Source organism: Staurois parvus, unplaced genomic scaffold, assembly GCF_062004578.1.
Source record: "Staurois parvus isolate SC_StPar_1 unplaced genomic scaffold, SC_StPar_1.0 ptg000080l, whole genome shotgun sequence".
NCBI classification, from domain to species: domain Eukaryota; kingdom Metazoa; phylum Chordata; class Amphibia; order Anura; family Ranidae; genus Staurois; species Staurois parvus.
Genome location: NW_028317876.1, coordinates 10,990,119 through 11,004,599, shown reverse-complemented (window position 1 = coordinate 11,004,599; position 14,481 = coordinate 10,990,119). Strand labels below are relative to the sequence as shown.

Sequence of the window (14,481 nt, the reverse complement as noted above, 5' to 3'; positions counted from 1 at the left end):
CTGTTTTCTAGATTGTGAGTTCATTGGGTCTTAAAACCATTGAATCACAATTTTCTAATGATTAGAAAGAAACTAAACAGTAAAGATGTAACACAATGTTTCAATTTGTATTGGATTTCTCTCCTTAGAACTAGATAATAATTGTATCTTTGCATACAGTTCTTGTTTTCCAGTGATAGATGAGTTCAGCTGTTAGTTCAAGGAAACCTGCAATGTAGGTTATTTCTAAGAGAATACAATTGCCCACATTTAACTGGAATGTTAAGAAAAACCTGCCACATAAACACTATATATATTTTTTTTAATGTGTGGTGTAAACAAAGAAAAAAACATGGAATTTCAATTTTTAGGCACACTGTCACAGTGAATGTTGCAGCATGACAAAACTAAGAGATGGAAGCAATTGACTGGGTGAGAAGGGGATGTGGTGTGAGCAGCTGCCAGACAATGTGCTATCTGGTAGAGAGCTTTGATGTATTAACAGGAGGTGAAAGGGTCAACAAAGATACACTGAATAAGATTTGAATTGATTTTATGTGTAAAGATAAGGTAAATAAGGTCTTCATAGTCCCAGATATTGGACTGAGGAGGTCCTCATGCCTTAAACTGACCACACATTACACATTACCTATGCATGGGCAAAGGTTTGTCTCATTGGTCTTTCCATTCAAACTCTGGGCATTATTCCCTCCCACTCAACTAATATTACTTTACAAAAAAAAAAGAAAATAGAATTACATTTAGCATATCTAAATCCTGGGTCAGCATGCCAAGTCCCGAGTCTTATATTTTTCTCTACAGCAGAGGAGAAGGACCCTTCTCTGGGTGTCCACATCACTGCCATGAGACATTGATACTTCCCATTGGCTGGCTAGCAGGAGGGTCCTCTTAGATTCCCGAAGACTGCACAGCTTGATGATATCAGCACATTCACTGACCACAGATATGTAATCTCTAGCCATATGAAAGAAAAACATATTTGAAATATATTTTAAAAATATTCTTCCCAAATATATTTACATATATTTGAAATGCTACAATTTTGGCCATATTCAATATATTTCAATAAATATATGTCAAAATATGTTAAAATTACTTTTTGATATGTTTAAAAAAATCTGAAGAATATATTTAAAAATATATACTTTTAAAAATATTTTTTTAAAATATATTCTTCAGATTTTTTTAACATATCAAAAAGTCATTTTAACATATTTTGACATATATTTATTGAAATATATTGAATATGGCCAAAATTGTAGCATTTGTAAATGCATTCCAAAAATGAAGATTTGTATTTTTAAAGACGTACAGTATATTTGAAATGTATTTTTAAAAATATTTTTTATATATTTTGTAATAAAAACACATTTCAACATGCAGTATATAGCAATAGGGGATCATGGGGCCCCTGTGTCCTTGCACACACTCAACGCACACACAAAAAAGCCTATAAAAGATACCAGGGGCATTTCATGGGGCCCCCTACTGACCCCGGGCCCTCGGGCAGTGCCCGAGTGCTCGAATGGTCAGTCCGCCCCTGGTATATATATTTATTTAAATATATTGAATATAGCCAAAATTGTACCATTTCAAATATATGTCAATATATTTGGGAAGAATATTTTTTAAATATATTTCAAATATATTTTTCTTCCATGTGGATAATTAGTTCAAGTTAGTAAGTGAGGAAATTATGAGACATGCAACCATCAAAGGATAACTGTTCTCAAATGCAAATGGGGTTTGGTGTCTTACTGCAATGGGGGAGCTTGCTTTTAATGCCCAAAATGCTCAAGAAATGCTCTAACTAAAAAGCTCATTTGAAGATTTAAACTTGTATCTCTTTGGAGTCCTGTGTCACTGAATTTGATGATTTTTTTGACTGACGTTTGCTCAGAAGTTCTTTAAAGTACATTTTTGTTGCTGTGAAAATGCTGCTTTCTACCCTCACACTGACATGGTCTGTATCAGTATAGCTGAGTAATAGCTACACCCTTCATCACAAGTGTACTCCCACAGATTTGTATTGAAGAGAAATTATGTATATGTGTATGTGTGTGTGTGTGTGTGTTTCAAGGTCACTGGAAATTACTGATCATATTTAGATGCTATGTACAAATTCCATTGTAGGAAAACAGATTTAAGACTAAGAAAATGGAGGCTATTGCCACATTGTCTTTTATAACTACATATGTACCTTTGTGACTTCAAGTGGGCATCAAAGTGTAATTCCAGAAACACTTTGTCATGGTTGTATAGAGCAGAAAAGGATTTAAAAGGTTCATATAGTTGCCCGTGTTACCTCTGGGTTATTTCCTCTTATGTCCTGTGTTGTGATAGATAGCCATTAGGATAAAGAGTGAGCGCAAATCTTCCCAGCGAGGACACATTATCTTGAACATAGGTTTCAAACTTTTCCCCAATGTATTAAAAAAAACATTTTAAATAATGCTGTTTGCGTACCTTTTAGGAAGTTGAAATTCCTCGCTGGGAATAGATTGATGGGAAATTTCCTCGGTGGGAGGGTTGGCAACTGTAAAAAAATATAACATACTATAGTTTCAGCTCTAGCTAGAATTTCACTTCAAAGATGTTGGGTAAAGGTAGAGATGAAATAGGCATTGCCATTGGAAAAAAATATATATTTGCCTGTGATCTTGAAACAAGTCAGCTAAAAACTGTTTTATGTTGTTGTTATTTTTTTGTTGCCAACAACTGGGTTCATGCACTCTGTCCAGATTTACATTACATATTTAATGTGACACTGTAGCGGCTTCATTTCCTAGCGGATCAGGTCAAAAGTTTAAGTCAACATCACGGAAAATATATTTGGTTCTCCAAAATCTTCCCACAGGTAACTATTTCTGGCTTCTTTGTAAAAGCAAGCCTGCCCAAGTGTAAAGGAAGCCTTACACCCAGTGAATTATTATAAAGCTTTTGTTCAATAAACATTTTGTTCACTCGTTTATTTTATGGTATTTGTGTTTCTTGGTAGGTGAAAACACGCAAAACTCATAGGTGGACAGATCCAAAGTCAGGAATTAAGGTAGGGAAATTTCACTGTTGGACTGCCTAAGCCATTACCTGATATATCCCACCATACTCTGCCTATAGTTAAAGCTGATCTCTAAGCAGATGTATTAGACACAGATTATTACAGCCCTGTATTTGTAATAAAGCATCTCATTTAGTTAAATGGTGTAAGTACCTAAATTGGACTTAGTTTCAGCCTCTTGCAATTCAGAGCAAAGTGAGTAAAGGGATCACCTCAATATTCAGTGGCTGCTCTTTCACTGTCCAGTCAACGGGCTGTGGGTGGAGAGAGGACAGTGCTGTATTCCTTAACCACTTGCCCTCCAGAGGATTTACCCCCCTTTCTAACCAGGCCATTTTTTGTGTTACAGCACTGAATTACTTTACTGACAATTGCGCGGTCATGCAACGCTGCACCCAAATGAAATTTACATCCTTTTTTCCCCACAAATAGAGCTTTCTATTAGTGGTATTTGATTGCCTGTACGGTTTTTATTTTTTGCACTATAAAAAAAAGTCCAACAATTTTAAACATTATTTTTGACTTTTTGATATTAAACATGTCCAATAAAAAAATGTAAAAAATCTAATTTCGTCATAAATCTAGGCCAAAATGTATTCTGCTACATGTCTTTGCTAAAGAAAATACCAATACGTGTAAATTCATTGGTTTATGTAAAAGTTATAGCATTTACAAATGGCAGTATAGATACTGGGATTTTTTTTTAATTTTTACTAGTAATGGCGGCGATCAGCGATGGGAATTCTGACACTGGGGGGAACAGACTTGGTGTCACTGACATCCCCAATGACACCAATACAGTGATAAGTGCTAAAAAAAAGCACTGACGCTGTACTAATGGCAATGGGCAGGAAGGGATTAACATGAGGGGCGATCCAATGGTTAACTGTGTGCTGTTTTGCGTAGTGCTGTGTCCCTATGCTTCACTGTAAGCACACTGCTTTGCATGGCTGTGCACATCCAAAGCTATGTGCACGAACTGACCGGGAGGAGAGCTGTTTTGTGTACAAACAGTTCTCCTCCCCATCAGACATGCTCGGGAATCACCGGGCGCTGGCGAGTAATCACCTTCCGGGACCCAATGATTGACAGCCGCAGCCATGAAATCGCGGCACAGGTAGGGTGCGTGCGGGCCTCGTGCGCCCCCCTACCTGGAAATGCAAAATCATGTATATATATATTTGACTTTGCGCACCCATGCCATCCTGTAGCAGTATTTCTGCTATAGGGAGGTTGGGAAGCGGTTAAATTGGAAGTAATTGCTACATGAACCATCTGCCCTTATTCAAGATGGCCACTGCCAAAAATACTAGGGGGTGTTTTTCTATGTGGTTTCTCAGCAAAATAAAGCATAGAGAAATGGATGAATGGGTGAGTTTGCTTTGAATATTAAAAATGAATTAAATAGCACTTTTGGTTTGTGGTGCTCAGATACAGTGTAGTTCTGCTTTAACTACATATGATGTCATCCACCTAGAAGTGCTATGTGAATGATAGAACTGGACGGACATACAAATAAAGCAGTTGAATCTGCTTCTTGCATATATTTTATTTGTATTTAGCTGCCTGAAGATAAGATTTAAAATATTTAATTTTGATTGGACTGACCCTTAAAGTCTAACAAAAATTGGGAAATTACATGACTCATTCCAGCCTTTTCTCTTACATTGTTCTACTACTGCTTACAGTGACTGGCAGTTAATGGTGGAGAACACACATACTAACCATGTTTCATTCTGTGAACATAATTATAAAGTGAACACAAATTTCCTGATAACTTTCATCCCACCCCCAGCTGTCCTTACCTGGGCACTTACCTTATTTGCCTATCAAGTAAATCTAGCCCACTAGCTTCCCTAGAACAATGCCGCAGGGCAGCAGATGATTGCTCTAGTGCGAGGGTAATGGTCAGCATGTGGCCACTTTCAATTCATTATTTTTACATACACACCACTGTGACATTCAAGAGGTTAATGTGCAGCTTGTGCAGTCACATGGTGAATTTAGGAAATAAGGCGTTTGTAGAAATCTTATGGTTAGTGAACAGAGGGATTATCTTAAAGATAATTATGCCATCAAAGCACTAATAATGCCTCTGCTGTAAAATGCATGATGTGCGGTCATTTTTTTGGAGTAGACTCCTGCTTAGCACTGCAACTTTTAAAATTACTTCCCATGTCTATTATGTTGGAAATGCACTTTTTATTCTTTTAGTATTTTCTTAAGGAAAAAGTTCTTACCGCAAGTCTGCAACAGAGCCTACAATAACATATTCTTTAGCAGAAATCGTGTGCAATTTTGTTTATTAGAATTCTGTATGGCAGGAAAAGCTATTGAGTGGGCTTATCTAATACCATGATGCAAGGGGTGATATGCATTTACTCACAAGAATCACATTTTAGGTTTCAGCAGTTTAGTGTATTAAGATTGAAGAAAGTTCTGCTTTAGGTAATTGCATTCAGTATCTTGCTGCTTTCTTTTTTTTATTAGAAATATTTACTTGTAGAAGCAACTACAGCACTGCTTCTATACGTAAAGGACCACCCAACATAAACAAAAAAAGCAGCATATGGGTTTTTTTTTCTGTTTTCTAATTATTTTTTAATTGCCGGCAATTCTTTCTTTTACATTCAGCTGTTAGTAGGGAACCCCGCTGACAGCTGAAACATGAATGCATGGTTTTCACTACTAAAATACTGCATACCTTGATAAAATAACTCACGCTGTATTTTAGTAGCGATTTTTAGTGAATTCAAACACTTTCTTTAAAAATGCTGTGAGGTATCCTACCACATACTCGGATGAGGTAAGATACCACTTAGTGAATTGTGCCCCTGTACAGATGTCTATGCAAATCGCACCAAAAGTAGTGCATGTACTACTTTAGAAATCGGTGCCGCTCCGACCAAGTCGGAAATGCACCGATTTGACCGCTCTAATTGCGGACAATAGGGTGCGACTTGGCATACGATTTACAAGTCACAGGGCATGCAAATCACATGCCAAATTGCACCCGATGTGACCGGGGTGTATCAGGTGCACACAGAATCAGGTGAACCTGTGCATAGTCAGCTTTTAATTTTTTGTCAAAGCTTAAACCAGGGGTCCTCATGCGGCCCGCCGAGCACATTCATCCGGCCCGCCGGCAGGGGACACTAAGTACAGGGGCGGGCAGGGGGCTGCTGTCTCTTACCTGGCTGCAGTCCCACGACGATCCAGTCCAGGATGCGCAGCTCCCTCACTCGATGTCCACGCTGCCACTCGGCTCCGCCTCCTCACCAGTGATTGGGCGCCAGTACTGTAGCTCAGGAAAGGCACACAGGTTGCCAATCACCGGCAAGGAGGCGGAGCCGAGCAGCCCCACGAAAATCAAGGGAGGGAGAGGCCAAAGTGAAGGAAGGAGGACAGCTGACCGCTGGGCAAGTGTGCCGTGCAGATGGTACTGCTGCAACCAGGTATGCTGGCTGCAGCAGCACCATGCTGGAACAGGGTCAGCTAGTTAAGTGTCATTGCTGTCAGTGGGAGGAATAGTGCCCCATCATTGGTGTCACTGATAATAATGATGGGGCATTTATCCTCCCACTGACACCAATGATGGGGCACTATTCCCTCCACTGACACCAACGATGGGGCACTATTCCTCCCACTGACACTAAAGATGGGGCACTATTACTCTCACTGACACCAGTGATGGGGCACTATTCCTCCCACTGACACCAACGATGGGGCACTATTCCTCCCACTGACACCAATGATGGGGCACTATTCCTCCCCCCCCCACTGACACCAACGATGGGGCACTATTCCTCCCGCCACTGACACCAACGATGGGGTACTATTCCTCCCCCCACTGACACCAACGATGGGGCACTATTCCTCCCCCCACTGACACCTACAATGGGGCACTATTCCACCCCCCCCCACTGGCACCAATGACGTACTATTCCTCCCACTGACACCAATGATGGGACACTATTCCTCCCACTGACACCAATGATGGGACACTATTCCTCACAATGACACCCATGATGGGGCACTATTCCTCCCACTGATACCAATGATGGGGCACTATTCCTCCCCCCACTGACACCAACAATTGGGCACTATTCCACTTTCCCCCCCACTGGCACCAATGACATACTATTCCTCCCACTGACACCAATGATGGGACACTATTCCTCCCACTGACACCAACGATGGGGCACTATTCCTCCCACTGACACCAATGATGGGGCACTATTCCTCCCCCCCCCCACTGACACCAATGATGGGGCACTATTCCTCCCGCCACTGACACCAACGATGGGGTACTATTCCTCCCCCCACTGACACCAACGATGGGGCACTATTCCTCCCCCCACTGACACCTACAATGGGGCACTATTCCAACCCCCCCCCCCACTGGCACCAATGACGTACTATTCCTCCCACTGACACCAATGATGGGACACTATTCCTCCCACTGACACCAATGATGGGACACTATTCCTCACAATGACACCCATGATGGGGCACTATTCCTCCCACTGATACCAATGATGGGGCACTATTCCTTCCCCCAATGACACCAACAATGGGGCACTATTCCACTTTCCCCCCCACTGGCACCAATGACATACTATTCCTCCCACTGACACCAATGATGGGACACTATTCCTCCCACTGACACCAATGATGGGACACTATTCCTCCCACTGACACCAATGATGGGACACTATTCCTCACACTGACACCAATGATGGAGCACTATTCCTCCCAATGACATCAATGATGGGGCACTATTCCTCCCCCACTGACACCAATGATGGGGCACTATTCCTCCCCCCACTGACACCAACAATGGGGCACTATTCCACCCCCCCCCCCCACTGGCACCAATGACGTACTATTCCTCCCACTGACACCAATGATGGGACACTATTCCTCCCACTGACACCAATGATGGGACACTATTCCTCACACTGACACCAATGATGGGGCACTATTCCTCCCAATGACACCAATGATGGGGCACGATTCCTCCCACTGATACCAATGGTGAGGCACTATTCCTCCCACTGACACCAATGATGGGGCACGATTCTTCCGACTGACACCAATGATGGAGCACTATTCCTCCCACTGACACCAATGATGGGACACGATTCTTCCCACTGACACCAATGATGGGACACTATTTCTCCCACTGATACCAATGATGGGTCACTATTCCTCCCACTGACACCAATGATGGGGCACTATTCCTCCCACTGACACCAGTGATGGGGCACTATTCCTCCCACTGACACCAATGATAGGGCACTATTCCTCCCACTGACACCAATGATGTGGCACTATTCTTCCCACTGACACCAATGATGAGACACTATTCCTCCCACTGACACCAATGATAGGACACTATTTCGCTCCATAAGACACACTTGGGGAGAAATGTCTGTGCGTCTTATAGAACGGCCGGCCCAGTATTTCCGCCGCTGTTGTATGTCCGCAGTCTCTGAACAAATGCGGACACAGTACAGGAGATGACCATAGTTTTTTTTTTAAAACTATAGTCCGGCCCTCCAACGGTCTGATGGACAGTGAACTGGCCCCCTGTTTAAAATGTTTGAGGACCCCTGGCTTAAACCCTGGTTCACATGTATGTGGCCGTGCAGGCCGCATTTTGCACAGGCACGAGAGCCCATTCATTTGAATGGAGTCCCATGCCCATGACACACAGGGAAAAAGTCCCTGCACTTCTTTGGAAAACGCAGCCCGCACGGGAACCTCGGTTCCCAGTACGGTTGCGTTTTCCAGTGCGGGCGGCGTGCCATTAAAACTAATGGCACCCGCCCGTGGGTCCACATTTCTCTGTGCGGGTGGTGCGGCTGCACGGATTTTCATGTGGATCCACAGCAGCACCACCCACACAGATGTGAACCTAAGGTAACTGAAAAACCTGAAGTTAGATGCTGATTGGTTACTATGCACAGCTGCACCAGATTCTGTAAGAAAGTGTATTGGCGCAGGAGAGATGGTTATGGATATTGAAGTCCCCTGGGTAAAAGGGAAAACAGGGCAGTTCAGCTATAGGGATATATAGAGTCTCTCCATAGAAGGGTAAAAAAGTTGAAGATTATAGCAATGAGCTTCTTGCTGGAGAGATAGGGATAATGCAATACAATAACATAGGTAGTTCTGGGAGAAAGAGGGGGTTGTTAAAGCTGTAAGGTATGGCACAATCGTGAGGCAGCACCCTCTAGAGTTAAGCGGAACTCTGCAATGGGAAATAAGAGGAGACAGAGGTGCGCCAGACTAAGTGCAGTATAAAATCACCAATTTATTGCACACAATATAGAATAACTCACAGGAGCTAAGTAGTATTCAGGCATCTGATCCTCCATCCTGCCTCTGGTACTACGCTCGGATGACATCCCTTTTTGCATTGATGCCTGAATACTACTTACCTCCTGTGAGATACTCTATATTGTGTGCAATAAATGGATGATTTTATACTGCACTTAGTCTGGCGTACCTCTCTCTCCTCTTATTTACCAGATTCTGTGTGCACCCATTTTAGCAAATCTCCCCCTAGATATAAAACTGTTTCTTTTACAGGGAGCTGCTAATGAAAAAAAAAAGTTTTAGGGAAACATCTTAAACCCCCATTAAATACTATGATCTCTCATGATATGAATCCTCATCTTCAGAGGTGTGAAGCTGCAATTCCTAAGAATTCCTTACCATTCCACACTGAATTATCTGTTAATAAATGGATATTAAAGTTGGTGATGGACAGTTTGATAAGAAAGTGCCACCTTGTCAAACTGGCATGGCATCCTGAAAATAATCCTTTTTACAGCTTGTATTGTACAGTCAGTAACCTATCTTATTGCTTATAGACCTTCCTGATTAATTTAACAAAATGTATTTTATTTTATCCCTGAAATATAATGCAGTGACAGGTGCAATGGATGTCAAAAAAATCTCTTATTTTGCAGTTAAAAGTGATTAAGTGAAATATCGACCACCTTGTATGCTTCTTTCAAGAAAACCATGATTTTCTACTAATAAACATAGAAAAAAGAGATGCTGCTAAAGTAAAAATAACCCAACCTTTGCCTTTTTAATCCATCATATAAATGGTCTGTAATTCCAAAGTTTCATAGTGATTTAATCTTACCATTTGAATTATACATAGCAAGAGGAGATGGAAAACACCTGAGAAAAAGAAAAATCTATTTATTCTGGGATTAAGGGCAATAATTTTAAACATAGCATTTTACAGAGAAACAAAAATAAATTAAGACGGGGTCAGAATCATTAGAGACACAATGCCAGATATGCTATGGTTAGAAAGACATCTTATCGTACCAGCCAGAGTTTTTTTTAGGGGGGCCCAGAGCTACAATAACTCTAATGAGATTCTATCAGCTCTGTAAAAACTGATTTCATTTTTTAAGATTCGAATCACACTTATGTGTGTGCTTTACTATACATGTTGTAATGCACATTGCACCGTTGTGTGCTTTTTGTGAGTTTGCCCATACAATTCTATTGGAATGAGAATTCATGCACGAAAAATACACTATCCTCAATGCATGTAAGCATTTGAAGAAGAAAAACGGAAGTAGGAGGTGAAGTTGAGCTTTAAGCACAAATATGCAGTAATTCAGTCGAGTTGCATACTTGATCTCAGGATCTCAGTGGATCCTGCATATTCGAATAAACTCAGATGTTTCACCATCCATTTAAAATTTAAAGTTTTGAGGAGGAACTAACATAGCTGTGATAAGATGCTGGTAATTAAATCAATACAAATAGGATTGGCCAGATTATTGTAAATATTCTGTTTAAGATTAGGCAAAGTTACACAATAACCCTTGTTACTCATTCACAAAAAAATCACTACCAAATAAAACCACACACCCCATTATAAAATTCCTTTACTAAAACAAAATGAATAAATAAATATATTACAATGTAAATCCAACATCAATCATGTTGTTGACCCATCATCATGATGAGCCACTGCATCCAACAATCTTCACATGCTGCTCTTTCCATCACAAATGACAGATCCTCATTGACTTCTGTAGGTAAATAAGCTGACAGGGATCCTCCGTGACATTGATCTAATGTGGTCATAATCTAACAGAAGCCACCAGGGATCTGTCATGTTATTTAGGGGAGGTAGAAAATTGTACATAAACAGCAGCTGGAGGTTCTGGTGTGTGAACTGGCCAAATACTGCCAGTTTGTTCACCAGTTTAGGCAAGCGTAACCACTATAAGCATGGTACAAAACTATCGGGTATGGCTGCAGGATTTGTAGATAGGGGTGTCGCCATCATAAACCTTTCCACTCACAGGAATATTGTGAAAATCAACCCAAATCTTGACTGCAGGTACTTTGTGGGCCTAGACGAGGCTGCAACTTCTGGGACTTTCAGTAGATCTACCAATATTAATGAAGTAGGGCTTACAAAACAAGTGCCAATGAGCGTATAAATACAATCCAAGTTTGATGTTTTGGAATCAGAGGTTCTCAAAAAGAAAGAGTATCGATTTATCATGACAGCAGAATAAAAAGTTCCAAATAATTGTTCTTCCTTGTACTTTTCTACTAAGACCCATAATGGCAAATGTATGATTGCATGGCCTTCTATGAAAGAAACTCACATCACTAGTCCATCCCTATGTAATAGGCAAGGGCTGGGCTGTGGGGATAGGGGGCATTTGCCCCTTGAGCCAGCATTAATAAGATATGTTGAGATGGCGGCATTGAGTAGTGAAATTTCACCATTCAGACATCTACCAGGAAGACTTGCAGTCAGTGACACATGCTGAGTATTATACATCTATCTGATCCCCATTCAGTTTTGCAATCACAGTGTCTGGCTGAAGGAAGTCTTTGACCAACAACTTCTATTTGCAGCTCTAAGATGTTGATTGACCAAACGTCGAGCAACAAAGGGAGCTGGTGCTGGAAGATATGAAGAGATGTGTCACAGTAACCCACATGGAAGAAAAATATATTTTAAATATATTTAAAAAATATTCTTCCCAAATATATTGACATATACAGTATTTATACTGTATGTTGAAATGCGTTTTTTATATATTACAAAATATATGAAAATATTTTTAAAAATACATTTTTATATGTTAAAAAAAATCTGAAGAATATATTTTAAAAATATATATTCGTAAAAATATATTTCATATATTTTGTAATATATAAAAATGCATATAAAAAACAGTGTGTGTGTATATATATATATATTATTTTTTTTTTTTTTTTAAATATAATGAATATGGCCAAATTGTAGTATTTCAAATATATGTCAATATATTTGGGAAGAATATTTTTAAAATATATTTAAAATATATTTGTCTTCCATGTGAGAAATCATGTTCCTAAGGGACACCTACCAGTCACTGTAGCATACTGATGATAACAAAAAACTGTGTTACTATAAAACAATAAGTTGTTTGTTTTTGGCTCCCCAGACCAAAGATTTCTAGTCCATCTACACTATGGGATTGATTTATTTAAACAGGAGAGTGCAAAATCTGCCTATACCTTCTAAGCATAATGACTTTTCTGAGCAAGCCACCAGTGTCAAACTATTTTTCCTATCTTCTATCTGTCAGAATGACAGTATAGAGTTGATTTACTAAAACTGGAGAGTGCAAAATCTGGTGCAGCTGTGCATGGTAACCTATCAGCTTCTAACTTCAGCTTATTAAATTAAGCTTTGAAAAATAAATCCCTGGAAGCTGATTGGTTGAGCTGCACCCTATTTTGCACACTCCTGTCTTAGTAAATAACCCCTGTTTCTGTTAGTTAGAACTCCAAGTTGCTTTTATTATGCTATTTTATATTTAGAAAAATAATTACACCTATAAAAAGATTACAATGTGTTCTAGGATCTCCAACACACACGCACAAAGGCACCGTAAAGGCATCATTGTATTCCTTAATTTTTTCAGCTCACTAGTCATTATTAAATTCCCCTGAAAGGTGAATGGTTATATGATATAAATGCAGGTTTGATAGGGCAGCATAAAATATGTATATAATAATTCATAACACCCTTGGTGTTTTAATATGTTCGCTTTTGTTTTTTTGTCTGTAATCCACTGGTTAGACACAAAGCACTACTGTGTCTGTTTAGTTATTATTAATCAAAGTGATTGTAATTTTATTATATCTGGAAGTTAACAAAATGTGCATTAGACCTCTAGGTGTGAGAGCCTGTGAGTACTTGAATATTTTGTAGTGCTGTATGATGTGGCTAATTCTCTGTATTGAATTTTAAGCTGGTTACTCTGCATAGAGGCATTTAAATTTGCAATAGGCTAAATCACCTTATTATGAAATATTCAATAAAGCAGTGTTCATTTTGGCCAAGTATACCTCTCTCAGAACATGCAAAGAGACTTCACACAGTGCAGCAAGCACAAGGATAGCTAATATGTATAGAACTAATTCGAAATCTGATTTCATGATTTGGAAGCCCATAAAAGTGATCATTCTAAGTTACATCCACAAAGTCATGAAGAACCGATATAATTTATATGTAACCAGCATGAGCCTTACCTATAGAAGGTTACTAATTATGGGGTTCCTCATTAGGCCATTACACTAAGCTCCTTGTATCATCTATAATAAACGTAGTAAGGCTGAATGATTAGTCCCGAAACTACAGGTGGCATGGTCTGTATCATCATGTTCACATATCCGGACAGTCAGCAGACACTTCACTGCTATATTAATTATTTACTATCGTATATTCCTTAGTTTTCTCATTAGGGGTCCACTTACTTGTTACTAGCAAAAAGAAAAAAAAAAGTTTTCTGCTTTGATTTTAATAGCTTTCCTCTTTAGTTTGTTTGTAAGCTGAAGGAGAGAGGAAGTGGTGAGAGCTCATGAGAAGGAGATGAAGCTTCTTCTTCTGATGTTATTAGAAGTTTTTAGCACAGTTGGAGTTGAAATCATACTCTTTAAGTTGATGAAGTTGAGGCATGAAAAGAACTGTTTATATCTTATTTGGATGTTTCTTCCCATGCTCATCTTTCTCCTCTTCAGTTTTCTTTTTTTGTTGTTTGTTTAATATTGATTTATAATTTTTAATCATCTGCTTTTCAGAGTGCTTATTTTTTTTTTTTGTAGTCCATAAAGAGCATAACCCCACTTTTGAGTGTAGGTGCTGCTTTTTTTTTTTGGCAAAGGTATTGGAAGCTCTCTGTGCCAATACTGTCACAGGGTGGCTGTATAAATTCTGTGAATACGGGGTATGTATGGATTAAAAGGATAAAATTGCTAGGTTAAAATTAGGGTTAAAGCACACAAATCAAGAATAAAAAAGTAACATGAAGCTAACCATGTAGTGGCTGCATTGGTTTTTTCTTTTTTTTTTCAGGCTTCCTTTTTTCCAT

The 14,481-nt window shown here is 39.6% G+C and overlaps 1 protein-coding gene across 13 annotated transcripts in view; it reads left to right on the top strand.

Annotated features, from left to right (window-relative positions):
- Positions 1-14,481, top strand: part of TENM3 (teneurin transmembrane protein 3) — a 1,391,898-nt gene that overhangs the window by 268,500 nt on the left and 1,108,917 nt on the right. For 12 of the 13 annotated variants that reach the window (XM_089669651.1, XM_089669650.1, XM_089669647.1 and 9 more), the window contains exon 3: positions 2,999-3,049. The exons of the other annotated variant lie outside the window; for it this stretch is intronic. The gene's annotated coding sequence lies outside the window, so the exon portion shown is untranslated. The remainder of the gene's footprint in view (positions 1-2,998; positions 3,050-14,481) is intronic. 13 annotated transcript variants of the gene reach the window in all.